Source organism: Candoia aspera, chromosome 9, assembly GCF_035149785.1.
Source record: "Candoia aspera isolate rCanAsp1 chromosome 9, rCanAsp1.hap2, whole genome shotgun sequence".
NCBI classification, from domain to species: Eukaryota; Metazoa; Chordata; class Lepidosauria; order Squamata; family Boidae; genus Candoia; species Candoia aspera.
This window is the reverse complement of record NC_086161.1, coordinates 16,875,482-16,889,282: the sequence shown is the minus strand read 5'-3', so window position 1 is coordinate 16,889,282 and position 13,801 is coordinate 16,875,482. Positions and strand designations below refer to the sequence as shown.

At 41.4% G+C, this 13,801-nt stretch overlaps 1 long non-coding RNA gene across 1 annotated transcript; it reads left to right on the top strand.

Annotated features, from left to right (window-relative positions):
• The first annotated feature begins 4,807 nt into the window (after positions 1 to 4,807).
• On the top strand, positions 4,808 to 12,519 carry LOC134502659 (uncharacterized). The gene is made up of 3 exons (XR_010068473.1): positions 4,808 to 5,142; positions 9,156 to 9,426; positions 12,477 to 12,519. It is a non-coding gene; the product is annotated as an uncharacterized LOC134502659 (long non-coding RNA).
• The last annotated feature ends 1,282 nt before the right edge of the window (positions 12,520 to 13,801 follow it).

The window sequence follows — 13,801 nt, the reverse complement described above, 5'->3', positions numbered from 1 at the left end:
GGACCAGCTGTAGCTTCCGCCCCCAGTATGATGTCTTGGGGCATCATAAAAAGGACACCCTATGAGGACATGGGCAAGAGTTTCCACCTCCCTGGATCCCCAAGGGCAAAATGAATAAGGAGTCCCATGAAATCTTCCTGCCAGCAGTACTGAAGGGAGAGCGTCAAACCATGTTTGCTGTTAATAGCTCAGCCTCATCAGAATGTTCCCTCTCTCATTGTTTCTATTATTTCTTCTCCTTTGTTTGTATTGTCTTGTTGATTTAAAGTTTACCTATGTATATTAGCCTCCCAGAGTCACTAGTTTGAGATGGGCAGCAATATAAATTGGATAAATAAATAAGAAATATATAAAAAGCTGTAGGGAGTGAGGGTAAACAAGGTAAAGGGAGAAGGGCCTATGCTACACTTCTCACAAATCCAGAATTTAAAATAAAATCCAAGAATTTAAAATAAAATAAAAATAATACTTTAAAATAAAGTATTATTGCTTTTTGCCCTCTCTGCAAATGCTGCAGATTTCCTTACCACCCCCAAATCCTTTCATACTGCCAAAAATTAAACAAGAACTTACTGGAATTAAGAAGTGTCATTTTCCAATCTTTTCCAGGGAGGGGTGGGAAGCAAAAAAGTCCACCTAATGCATAAGGGAGGGGGGAGGAATAAAAATAACACCCAGATCCCACCCCCTTCCCCACATATATGGAACAGTAGTCATGGCATGCCTTTCCCATCTTAGACACTCAAGGAGAAAAATGTTCAAATTCAATTTTTTATTGCAATCAAAGATCAGTAGGTCAAAATGAAGGAGAATAAGATAAAACCCAAAAGTTAAACTTAATGAAGTAGAAAGCATGGTTGGAGTCTGAAAGAAGAAAATGAGTGTAATATACTTCTGTCCTTCCTGGGAGATGTTGCACAGTCCCTATGCAGACTCCTGTAAAACAGTGAAGCAGTACACGTTGGATGGTTTCTATGTCCCCAGGTGTGTTCTGTTAATGGGGTTTTGGTGAGACTGCCCTGTAATAAAGCTTGATGGAAGCACGTTGTGCCTAGTTGTAAAAAAAAACTCCTTCCTTAACCTTGGGAAAGTGAACGTGTGTAAATAGCTTGCAGGTTGCCAGGTGTCTTTCATTATCAGGGCTCTGCTACTCCAGGATAAGTTACTAATTTCAGTTCAGTATTAACCTTTGAAGGACTGTTTTGCCTGATCAAAACTGGATGATAGAAGTGAATCTATGGTGAGCCCAGAACATTTCAGTCTCTGATTCGGTGCTAGTATCCAGGGTGAGAGGTGTTCATCCTTTGGAATTGGAACCAGGCCATTAAGAAAGAATTGTAACGATTGCCTAAACCCAAATACTCAGTCTCACAAGCTCGGGCTTAAAGATAACTGATTTATTAAAGGAATAGTATGCAAATACAGAGAAAGCTGAGAATGAGCAAAAGCGCGCCAAATACAAACTTAAAAGCCTTGCTTGTGAGCAGGTCCCGCCCCGTCGCCCGTCAGGACGCTCCCCCTCCCAGGTGCTGGAAGCCGTTAGACGCGCCTGGGAAAGTAACCTTGAACAGGAGCGCAAACCCAAACATGCATTCCAAGCCCTCAAAACAAGAGAGGGCGAAAGAATGGAAAAACCCCGGGTGAAAGAACACGGAACAGAAAATGACATGTGAAACGTTACAATGTTAACCATACATTAGAATGAGAACATGACATATTGCCCCCCCAAAAGAAATTAGGGAGCCGGCTTGTTAGGATAGGCAGAGTGAAATTGGGCTACGAGACGAGGAGAATGCACGTCTGGAGCAGCAACCCATTCAGGATGAGGGAAATGTTTCCAGCGGATGAGGTATTGCAGAGTGGAGCGCTGGCGTCTGGAATCAAGGATAGATGCCACCTCGAAGTGTTGCTGGTTGTCAATCATGAGGGGAGGTGGAGGAATGGGTTGCGGATGCCAACGGTCCGACGACAGGCAGGGTTTGAGTAAACTACAATGGAAAACAGGATGCAAACGTTTAAGGTTGTGAGGTAAATCAAGTTTAAACGTAACAGGGTTGAGTTGAGCAACAATTGGAAAAGGACCGACAAATTTAGGACCAAGTTTTTTAGAGGGTTGTGGGGACTTGATAAACTTAGTTGACAAGTAGACTTTATCTCCGACCACAAAAGATGGTTCTGGGGAACGCTTTGCATCCGCATGGCGTTTGTAGGTAGCTTGGGCATGGTGGAGAGCGAGTAGAATATTAGACCATGAGTCTTTGAGAGAGTCTGCCCAGTCAGCGAGGGTGGCTGGGAGCGGTTGAGGATGAGGAAGTTCAGGAATCGGAACGAATTCACGTCCAAAAACTGTTTTAAAGGGAACTTGACCAGTGGTTTGATGAATGGAATTGTTGTAAGCGACCTCAGCAAATGGGAGTAAATCGACCCAGTTGTCTTGCTGGTAGTTAACAAAAGCTCTGAGGTATTGTTCCAATGTAGAATTAACCGCCTCTGTAGATCCGTCCGTTTCCGGATGCCAGGCGGTAGAAAGCGATTGTTTTGTACCCAAAAGTTTCAAAAATGCGCGCCAAAATTGTGACGTAAATTGTGTGCCTCTGTCACTCACCAAACGGGCGGGGATACCGTGGAGGCGGTACACGTGGATGAGGAAGAGGCGTGCCAGCTGTTGTGCGGTGGGGATAGAAGCGCATGGGATAAAGTGGGCTTGTTTGGAGAAAAAGTCTTTGACGACCCAAATGACAGTTTTGCGTTGACTAGGGGGTAGATCAACGATAAAATCCATGGAGATATCCTGCCAAGGGACAGATGGAGTGGCCACAGGTTGAAGGAGACCCTGGGGCTTGCCCGGTTTGCGCTTTATCGCCGCACATACAGGGCACGCAGTGACATATTCCTTCAAGTCTTTGAGTAAAGTTGGCCACCAGAATTGGCGGCGAACGAGGTGTAAAGTTTTCACGTAGCCGAAATGCCCAGCTAGCTTGTCATCGTGGCAGCGCTGGAGTATGGTTTTTCGCATTGATTCGGGTACATAGAGACGATCGTTGCGCCAGGCAAGATCATCGGTGAAAGTTAAAATGTGTCTATTGGCTTGTAACCAAGTATCTGTTTTAAGGTGGGAAAGCAACTGTTGTTGCAAATCGGAGGGAATTGACAAGGGAGGCGGGCGGCTGGCAAGTCCAGATGTGCGCGCCCCTCTAGCGAGACGTGTTTGTCGAAGCTCCTTGGTATGGGCATAGGTTCGTAGGGCATTTTCTGCGCTTCCCGCCAACTGAATCCACCCATATAGCGTTTTGGGATCGTCTCTGCCTAGCGCCCATCGAAGGATTTCGGGTTCTAGCCCCTGCTTGAACAATTCGATGATTGTTGGCTCAGACCAGTCTTCCACCTTTCCTGCTAAAGCTTTAAACTCCAACGCATATTTAGCAACTGAGAGGGACCCTTGGTAGAGTTTGCGCAGGTCATTTTTGGCCGTTTCTTGAGCTAGGGGGTCTTCGAAATGCTCCTTGAGTGCCCACAAAAATTCATCAAAGTCCTCTAACTCAGTTGCCTCAGCTTGGCATAGTTGCACATACCAATCTGCTGCCCTTCCTCTCAGCTTGTTGGCAATGAAATTGACCTTGCCGTGTTCAGACTGAAAGTTCCGACCCCAATCTTCTATGTAATGCTTAGCATTCGTAATGAAGAAGGAGAGCGTTGCGGGATCCCCATCAAACTTCACTCCAAATGGTGGGAAGGTTCTTGCCGGCTCAGCTGGCTGTGGCGGTGCCGCGAATGACAGCGTACGCCGAGCCCCCACAGTTGGTCGATCCCTAGGAGGTCTTGCCTCTCGCTCTCCCCTTTGATGGGCTGATCGAGTCTTACTTCTCCCCCGGGTCGACAGGGTGCTGTGCCTGGGGTACTGTGACGGCTCTTCCTCCCAATCCTCCGGGGTGGGCTCTGCCCCTCTGGGCTGATCCTCTCTGGGTAGATCCTTGAGGATCGTCACTATTAAATCCATTTTATCTTCCAATGCCCTCATACGGGCCGGAGTGACCGGCTCCTCCTGGGGTTGGTTGGTTATCACCACCTTCGGTGACAAGGGGACTTCGTGCTCCCAGGCCAATTGGGGAGACCCCCTCCCCGTGGTTCTTTCCATAACAGATCTCTGTTCACTCCTAAGACTCTCCTGTATGGATGTTAGCAGCTCGTCCAATTGGGTATCTCGCAACTCCCGACGTGCTGCTCTTTGCGCTCTCGAGGTTAGCGCTGGCCGGCTTTTGGCCACCTCCCGCTCTTCTTCGCCTCCCTCACTTACGCGAAGTTGAGGTTCTGTCATCGCTGGCGTTCCCTCTTATCCAAGGATTGGATGGGGCCAGCGGAAAATGGAAAAAAAATGATTCTCAGCTTTATGTAACGATTGCCTAAACCCAAATACTCAGTCTCACAAGCTCGGGCTTAAAGATAACTGATTTATTAAAGGAATAGTATGCAAATACAGAGAAAGCTGAGAATGAGCAAAAGCGCGCCAAATACAAACTTAAAAGCCTTGCTTGTGAGCAGGTCCCGCCCCGTCGCCCGTCAGGACGCTCCCCCTCCCAGGTGCTGGAAGCCGTTAGACGCGCCTGGGAAAGTAACCTTGAACAGGAGCGCAAACCCAAACATGCATTCCAAGCCCTCAAAACAAGAGAGGGCGAAAGAATGGAAAAACCCCGGGTGAAAGAACACGGAACAGAAAATGACATGTGAAACGTTACAATGTTAACCATACATTAGAATGAGAACATGACAAGAATGTTATCTCCAACCAATATGTTAAACCAACTGCCATGCCATTACTTCTATCTTGGGCATTCCTATCTTGAGCCTAAGTGCTGTATTGGGGGCACACCTTGGAGCCACCAGTATGGACCTTAGAAATATTGTTTGCATAGGTTTGAGAGCATTTTCCTTCATATACAGTAAAGCTCTGCCTGTGCTCCATATAAGATTTGAGCAAGGGTTTTAGCCTCAAACATTTTTACAGCGGCTGCTATTAATTCCCTTGATTTGGTATAAAAGAACCTCCTAGTAGCAATGGAAGATTTTGAAGCTGTTTGGGCAATGTGTTCCTAGTGGGCTTTCCAAATTCCCTGGCCATGGAAAAGCATTCCCAAATATCTAAAGGTAAGGACCTGTTTGATTTTATTTCCATTTATTATCCAAATGCACTGCTTTGGTTTTCTTGCAGATACCAGGACTATTGATTTTTGGTAATTTATAGTCAGCTTATTCACTTTGCTGAATTGAATTGTGGCTTTCAAGGCCATTTAAGTCCAATGGGAATGCATAAAATGATTGCTGCATTATCTGCATAAAGGAGGAGAGGGATTCTGCACCCAGCAATTTTGGGGGCATAGAAGTTGAGATCATTTAGGCAGTTAGGCAGAGCTGTGGTTTTTGTGGTTGAACAGGGTTGGAGCTAGTATGCGACCCTGCCATATCAGTCTAAAGAGCTTCCCATGTGGGTCAAACCTCACTCTGAGAGTGGTGTCATGCAGTTTCTGGATTAAGATAAGTGGGTGCTTGTATATATTTGTATTTTGAAGACTTTTGCACAGGGTTCTTCATGAGACAGGGTCAGCTGCAGTTGAGAAGGAACACACAAATATTTTAATTTGTGCAAATCCATATGTGTAAGGTGATGGAGTACCAGTATATGATCTATGGTGGAGTGTCCTTCTTGGAATCTAACTTCTTCTAGTTATGCCTTCAGATTCCCTTAATCGGTGCTTAGAGTACAGCTTACTTGTTATGCTCAAAAGACTAATAGGCCTAGAGTTGGCCAGAGCTCCTGTTTCATTTTTTTATATATTGGGTCTACTATTGCCACATCCCAGTCCTGATCAATCAATATGAATGAAGAGAAATGCAAATAGGGGTGCCTACCAGCACAGTTGGATTTAAGCATTCAGGTAGAATGATGCCTAGGGCTTTCATAACCTGAATTCAATTTTGGCCATTTCAGGGGAAGAAACTGGTAGCCATTTGTTTAGAGTGAGCTTATTTTGAATTATCTCCTGCACTGGTTTGGTGTACATGATTCTGAAAAGATCTTTCCAAGCTTGTGCTGGGTCTTGGCTAATAGGATTTCCTTAAGCCATGATCAGTAATTAAAAAAAAGGGGGGATTTCTTTCCCTGACTCACTGAATCATAGACAAATGTTAACTCCAGCTGCAAAAGGAGTTGCCAGACCTTGCTCAATCCTCTCTCCCTTCAATGTATTATGAGTAAGTTTCCAGTACAGATTAGGGTTTAGGAATAGTGTCTATAGCAGGTGGCCTTGGTTGATCTCAGCAAAAACTTAGTAGTGACAAACTGGCTAGTACTCGGATGGAAGAATATCAAGGAAGTCCAAAGCTATAGGCTAGATTGGGAAGTTGAAGGAAACAGTGAATTGAAATGTACCTTTACTTACAAACTATCCTCAATAAAACGATCTGAAGGTAGTCACCAAGAACTGAGCCTGACTCAAGAAAATCTTTAGCATATTTTAATGAGAAATTACCTTGTATGTTTGAATTAACATACATACCTATCATTCTTGAAGTCGAGTCTTTCATATTCTTAACGGGATATGTATATGTTTTTCACAGGCTCAATGCCAATTCAGAAATCTGGCAATAGTATTTACTTCTGCAGGATGTGTGTGTGTGGCCATGCTTGTTTTCTGCTAACGAAGATTAATGAGATCAAGAAAGCAATTTGATTTTCCATGCATTGGGATGATTTGTAGATAAGAAAAAGGGATTAAAAAAGGGTTTTACAATTTAGATTGTTACCAAAATAAAATAAAATCCTGTGCCATTTAAAATACTTTTGTTAACTGTGGCTCATTCGGTATTGCAATTATTATTATGAATTCCCATTATAATAGTCTTGCAAACAGACCGATCAGTTAAACTTTTGCAGATTATTTATGTTTCCCCACTAGGAATATATCAGAAGTTGTGTGCTGAGTGGGCTGGACCTACTGCTGTGTCCTTTTCACACTTCTGTTGAATTAGAAAGGAGGAACAGGACAGACTGCTCTCCTCCATAAAACCATGGCTGTCTCCATTTTGAGCAACATTCAGCTTTTATCAAGAGGTTAAACATAAAATAAGCAAAGATGAAGCACAGCACTCATATACCACTCTCTCTCTTTTGTATCTTTTCCTAGGATGTTGGCAAGTAACTCCCATGTCTTGCCTGAAACAGACATCCACAGGGGTGTACAAAGTGAGGGGCATGAGGAAATGTACATCATGATGTCACCATGCGGATCCCACAGTTTACACACTTGCATCTGGCATTGGGACACAAATATGTTATGGATATTAGTTACTGACCAGTAGGAGGCACTACATGATCAATTTCATCTTTACTGGGCTTCTTCAGGTGTAGGTATCCCAATTAGAATGAAACTGGTCATACAGTGCCTCCCGCTGGTCAATAACTAATATTTATTTATTTATTATTTAAATTTATGTCACCGCCCATCTCCCCCCAGTGCAGGACTCTGGGCGGTTTACAATAAAAGTAATAATAAAAACATAAACCTAAATTACACTCTAAAATTATAAATAAGATAATACATGTAAAATCCAAGAGGAGATGGAATGACAATCAATAGGGGTGCTATGGTGCCAACCACCCCCAGGTGGAGCTGTTACCCTGATATAACATCTAAAGCTATATAAACTTGAGTCCTCTGGTATGAGGCCCAGACCAATAAAAATCACAAAACTCCCCAGTATGAGAGCATATAATAAAAAAGGAAGGCATACCTGTGTATCTTCTGTAGGACACAAGTATGTAAGGACTTGGTTTGCATTGTGACATCACTATGCACATGACATTTTCCCATCATAGCTAGCTGCAGTTACCTATAACCTGAAGTCATCCCCATCTTAGCTAGACTATCTTCCTCCAAACTGGCACCCCATGTTTGTATAGGGTGTGGCATTTCTCGCTGTTGAAGTTGGCTAGGAATTTTGGGATTTGAGTCCTAATAAGCTTAAGGATGCTAATGGTTCATTTAGACTGTTTCCTGTCCTCTAAATCCATACAGACATGGCAATTCTGCTCCATAGAAATTCTTATTTGGAAATGTGGGAGATGATGATCCAAGTGATAGTTGCACATTCATTCTGAAAATAAATTTAGAACTAAATGAATGTTAACTATTATTGAATGAGTTTGCACATTTAACATTTTGTCCAACTTGTCTGAAATTCGGTAGGTCTGATGTTCTTTAGAGGGGTGGTGAAAGGCCTGAAATATTCATGGTGTTTGATATAAAAGATGATAATTACAAGCGTGATAAATACTTATAATATAATGAAAGGAATAAAACTCTTGAAGAATAGATATTTTCAATTCATTTGGTTAAAGAAATCTTAAGTTACAAAACTAGGAGGTGCTCAAGTTTTAAACCTAAGCGATTCTTTTCAGCAGCATCTGAGTTACTGTCCCACTAAGGGCAGATAACAAAAATACAATCAATTTATATTTTGCAAAATCTTTAAAAATTCATTAATTCATCAATATCACAATATGTTTCATGGATACAATATCACCAGTTTCTGGTGGTCTGTTTCATCATGGAACAGATCCTGTTGTCAATGAATTTGTCCCAAAGTCCATTGAAATCTGCTTCCTTGTAATTTAAACCGATTGTCATTTTTTCTGAAGCAATACTGAGAAATTCTACCCTGTCGTCTTCATGACAACCTTTCAGATATTTGAAGACAGCTGTCATGCCCCAGCACAGTCTTATCTTCTCCATACCCTTCTCTTCCTCACAAGGAAGCTGGTTTAAAAGCACTAAGTTCACTTCAGTGACATTAGATGCAGCACCCAGGAAGAAATGCAAAATCTAATTGCAATAAAGAAATAAATACATATCCTATGTATTTCCCTTCTAGCAGATACGGATAAGAAAGGGCTAACAGTTTACAACAAGCAAAGCAGTTTTGATAATACAATGAAGGCTCCTCTGGACTGCAAAAGTAGAAAGCGAATCTACTGCTCAGAACTGAAAAATTAAAGTCATCAATATTTAAAACTTAAATATTGCCCTTCTGCACTTTCGGATGCTTATATTGAAAAGTTGGGGTCTAATATCTAGGGTTTAATTTTTAAAATTATTTTTAAGGGAAATGATATGAAAGCCAGAAACATCCACCTGGAAATTAATGTATGGAAGCAGCTCACACATGGAATAAAGCATTGTGTATCTCTCTTTAAGCTCCCCTTCGGATCTGCAGCAAAAACAAACCGGCATTTCATAATCCAGTCACCTTGTCCTGCTGAGCTGTGGAAACATCCTAAAATTAACAGCAGTGATAAATAACTGTTTTACTAGAGAATTTCAGTGGATATAATATGGTGCCAATGCCTTCAGAGATGAAGTAGATATGCTGAATGTAAGTAGAAAAACATTTCTCTGCTGAAATTTCCTTGGTTTGCTTTGCAGCAGCTGAACACTTTGCTCTCATGCCCTAAAGGGAAGGGTGCGGGGGGAGGAATTTAAGCAGGGAATCACAACACATTGCTTCCAATAATCAAGTCCCTCACCCTTGTCACACTTCCACAACCTTGATAATTGCAAAATGCAGAGTCGATGATGAGTCCATTTACTTGGTACTTCTAATTTGAACCTGGGGAAACTATATCCACAGGGCATGGATGGGATGGCAGCAGGAATCAATTTTCCACCTCTGGATGCAATGCACAATTGTTCCTGGTGAGACTAATACTTCCTAGGATCTGATGGTGGCTTAACTACTCAGTAGTCTGATGTAGCGCTTTGCAAACAATGGGCTTCCCTTTGCGTGCGGGATTGTTCATTGTGGCAATGGAAGCATCTGTGCAGACGTAGGGCATATCCATGTTTACTGCTTAAACTGCACTTGCCCACTGGCCTGACACTAAGCCATCTTTGGAAAATCTTGCTTGGACTGAAAAACCTTGGTAGCAGCTTATGAAGTATTCCACCTGGGACTGCAGGCTACTAGATTTCCTCATTGGACATTTCATTTGCTGCCCTGAGTGCTCGATTTTTTTTTTTTAATCCCAGGAAAGCAATTGCCAACCTTTCATTTCTGTAGGCATGCTTATTATTCTATGACCGTGTGTAAATGTACACACTCACACAAAGTTAAATGGAACTTATATATACAAAGTAAAAGTACACATACATGCAGCTACAACAAGCACCTTAAAAATGCTCTCTTGCCACCCTGTTTCTTTCTAATACCTTCTAGATCTACTCTTATTATGGATGGGAGCACAATGTCCATAACTCTTGCCCTGTAAGTTGAAATTACTGGCTTGAAACCTGTCAGAAATATATATTTTAAAACTTTTTTTCTTTTCCTGAACTTCCTACTTTATCCTGTGCTTTTTTTCTTAAAAAACAAACATCATTCCAGCGATGCACCAGTTTACATTCCACCAGTTATCTGATGTAGCTTCCTAGCTCCCCAATAGCCCATAGTAGTAGGTGTTTTTGTCTCATTTGAAGACCGTTCACTTAACCATAAACAGGAGTCTCTATGACTAAAGAAGTGACATAGAATTAACACAACAATAGTGTAAAGGTGGCATATACTAATATTTAGAAAGCAAAGTTTAGATCCCCAAAGTGCATTTCTATGAAGGGTACTAAAATAGTTCTTTGCTAGCAATTAATTTCTTACGAAGAACTGCTTATTAGGCAACACACATTTTGATAAATCTGCAGACTAATCTTATTTGAATTATTAAATTCTAATAATTCAAAACCACAGCTCATGTCCTGCTATACTGTATCCTCTATAAGGATTCAAGGATCTACCTTATAACTCCTTACCTGGTAAAACACCTGGGAAATTTTGATCTTTTTGATCTTTTATTAGATCAGCATGATTTGGTCTCCTTGAAAGTAGCTAAATTTTGTTATAATACTGTAAAATTAGGCAGACTTTGATGGTCTAACAATGAACCCGCCACCAACTGTAATATTTTATCTTATTTTGCTTTTGCTTTATTTTTATTCTTAATATGTTTCTGTTTGCAGTTCTGGTCAGTGACTATAATAAACCTATACTGGTCTATGACTCTAATAAAGAATGATTCTGAATAAACCTTCTGCTTCTGCTTCATTATAATGTAATATAATAATGTAAATGGGAAAAAAAATCTTTACTGTATCACACATGTATGCAGAAAGAAAGATGTAGGCTTGGAAATATTCCCTCAAGTAATACAGGAGCAATTCAGTTGGTGATAAATGTTCAGCATGACATTTAACTCTACCTAGGCTGAAATTTCATTCTATAGTCGGCATTTAAATCTCATTTTGTTTATATCATCAGTGCTTTGCTTCCATGAGTTTCTTATTTTTTTAAATGTTCACAAAGACCTAAACAATATTGTCTGTAGTAAGGATTTCAAAATGTTAATTCTGTGTAGAGCAGTCTGTTTATAAAGTAATAATAAACATGTATAACTCTATATATGCCCAGCAAGTGGTCTTTTGATTATACAAGTGTTTCAAAGCTATTGAGAAAAGATGCTGGATCAGAACAAGCTGTGCAAAATCTGCTTCTGCTCCATAAAATTCACAATTTTTTGCCATATCCTTGGCAACTGCTATCACAATCTAGAGGCAGGAGACAAGATTTCTCCCAGCTCAGGGTCAGCTTGCAAGTTTGAAGTAGAAATGAAATTTGACGTAGAACACACATTTTGTGTACAAAAGGTCTGTGATTTGATCTCCAGCATCTCCAGCTGGAGCTGGAACAATTTTAGATGGACTAGAAGTATGATTCAGTCTAAGTCCAATATTCCTGTGCTCTTTGCCTAAATGCACCAGTTTCCCCTGGATCACATGTGTTGTCAGAAGCAAGCACCATTGTGCACTGCACAGCAAACTGGAGAAATGGACAAAAAATAGGATGAAAAGGTCATGGATTCAGAGAAACCATGGATTCAGAGAAAACGTGGTGACTTGAAAAACTTATAGTGCAGCTCACCAAGTTCTAACTTATCTGTAAATTGATTGCCATCCAAGGGAGTAACATGGCTTGTGACTCACTCAAGTTTTCCATGTAATATCTTACCTTCTTTGCCAACTTGTCTGCTTCCCGGCTATTCTTAGGGCAGGAAAAATGATCCTGAAAACAGTGGAAGAGAAATTAAAAGCAAGTAAGCAAACAAACACTAAAGTAGGGTTCCCCAAAGTGGTCAGTATTGACCCCCCAAGGGTCAATGCAACTAAGGTGTTGTTGTTGTTGTTATTAGTATTATTAAATTATTTTCATGTTTGGGAACCAATGAACAATTGGAAACTTCATGAAGGGGTTGATGAGCTGAAGAGTTTGGGGACCCCTGCACTGAAGGAATCTCTGAAATCTTTTAAAGATTCAGAATAGATCTTTGAAATCTGTTACTCTGCTTTTTAAATTAACTGATTTTTATTGGAATTTCGCAGGCCCCTCTATTATAGCAATCTCCCAATGCTGTGTGGAACAGTTAATTGAGGAAGAAAGCCTTGCCTCTAGATGAAAATAAATACCTTTGCCTTCAGTGAGTTAATGTTTCTTACACTTATTTTTTGAGAAGAATCACAAAATGTCTCCTATGGTATAAAACAGATTCCAAATGGAATCTACAGGCAAATTAAAAATATTAAAAACCTCTTCAGCTACAAGTCCAAATACCTTCCTGAATAGATAACTTTTGAAATTTCAATCCTAACATTATTCAAAGTAGAACTTCCTTCTAATTTTGACAAGTGGAATCTTTCATGTTCTGTTAGTTTGGTACCTCACATGGGCAAACTCAGTGTCTTACCAAATCCCTGCTTTGGCTTATGAAGCATATTCAAAATGGAAGCTTGCTTGGCTTAAAAACTGAATCTCTTCCTATCACCCCCCTTCCTCCTACACATACTTTGTGGAACATCTATAATTCTACTGATCTTTGCCTCCTATATGTTTTATCTTGGCAAGAAGCTCTTCCTCAAAGTGGCTTCATGAAGTGACACTTCTAAGAGTAAAACAAAGGAATTGCATTAGGATGAATTCACTTGGCCTGACTTCACATGCTGCTTCTTGCGGTGCACTGGTCAAAAGAGGATTCTTTTCAGGTGCTGTGTCCACATAGAAGCTTCTTCTTAATTTTTCCTTCAGTTATTGGAAGTATCAGACAAATCTTCTGCCCACATACAATCTTCTGGATTCTGGATTCTGTCTCCAGAGGAGGAAAACAGGGTGGCATCTTCATGTCAGTGAGGCAAATCAAGATGTTGTTTATTCGTTTAGTTACTTCCGACTCTTCGTGACTTCATGGACCAGCCCACGCCAGAGCTTCCTGTCGGTCGTCAACACCCCCAGCTCCCCCAGGGACGAGTCCATCACCTCTAGAATATCATCCATCCATCTTGCCCTTGGTCGGCCCCTCTTCCTTTTGCCTTCCACTCTCCCTAGCATCAGCATCTTCTCCAGGGTGCCCTGTCTTCTCATTACGTGGCCAAAGTATTTCAGTTTTGCCTTTAATATCATTCCCTCAAGTGAGCAGTCTGGCTTGATTTCCTGGAGGATGGACTGGTTTGATCTTCTTGCAGTCCAAGGCACTCTCAGAATTTTCCTCCAACACCACAGTTCAAAAGCATCAATCTTTCTTCTCTCAGCCTTTCTTATGGTCCAGCTCTCGCAGCCATGTTACTACGGGGAACACCACTGCTTTAACTATGCGGACCTTTGTTGTCAGTGTGATGTCTCTGCTCTTAACTATTTTATCGAGATTTGTCATTGC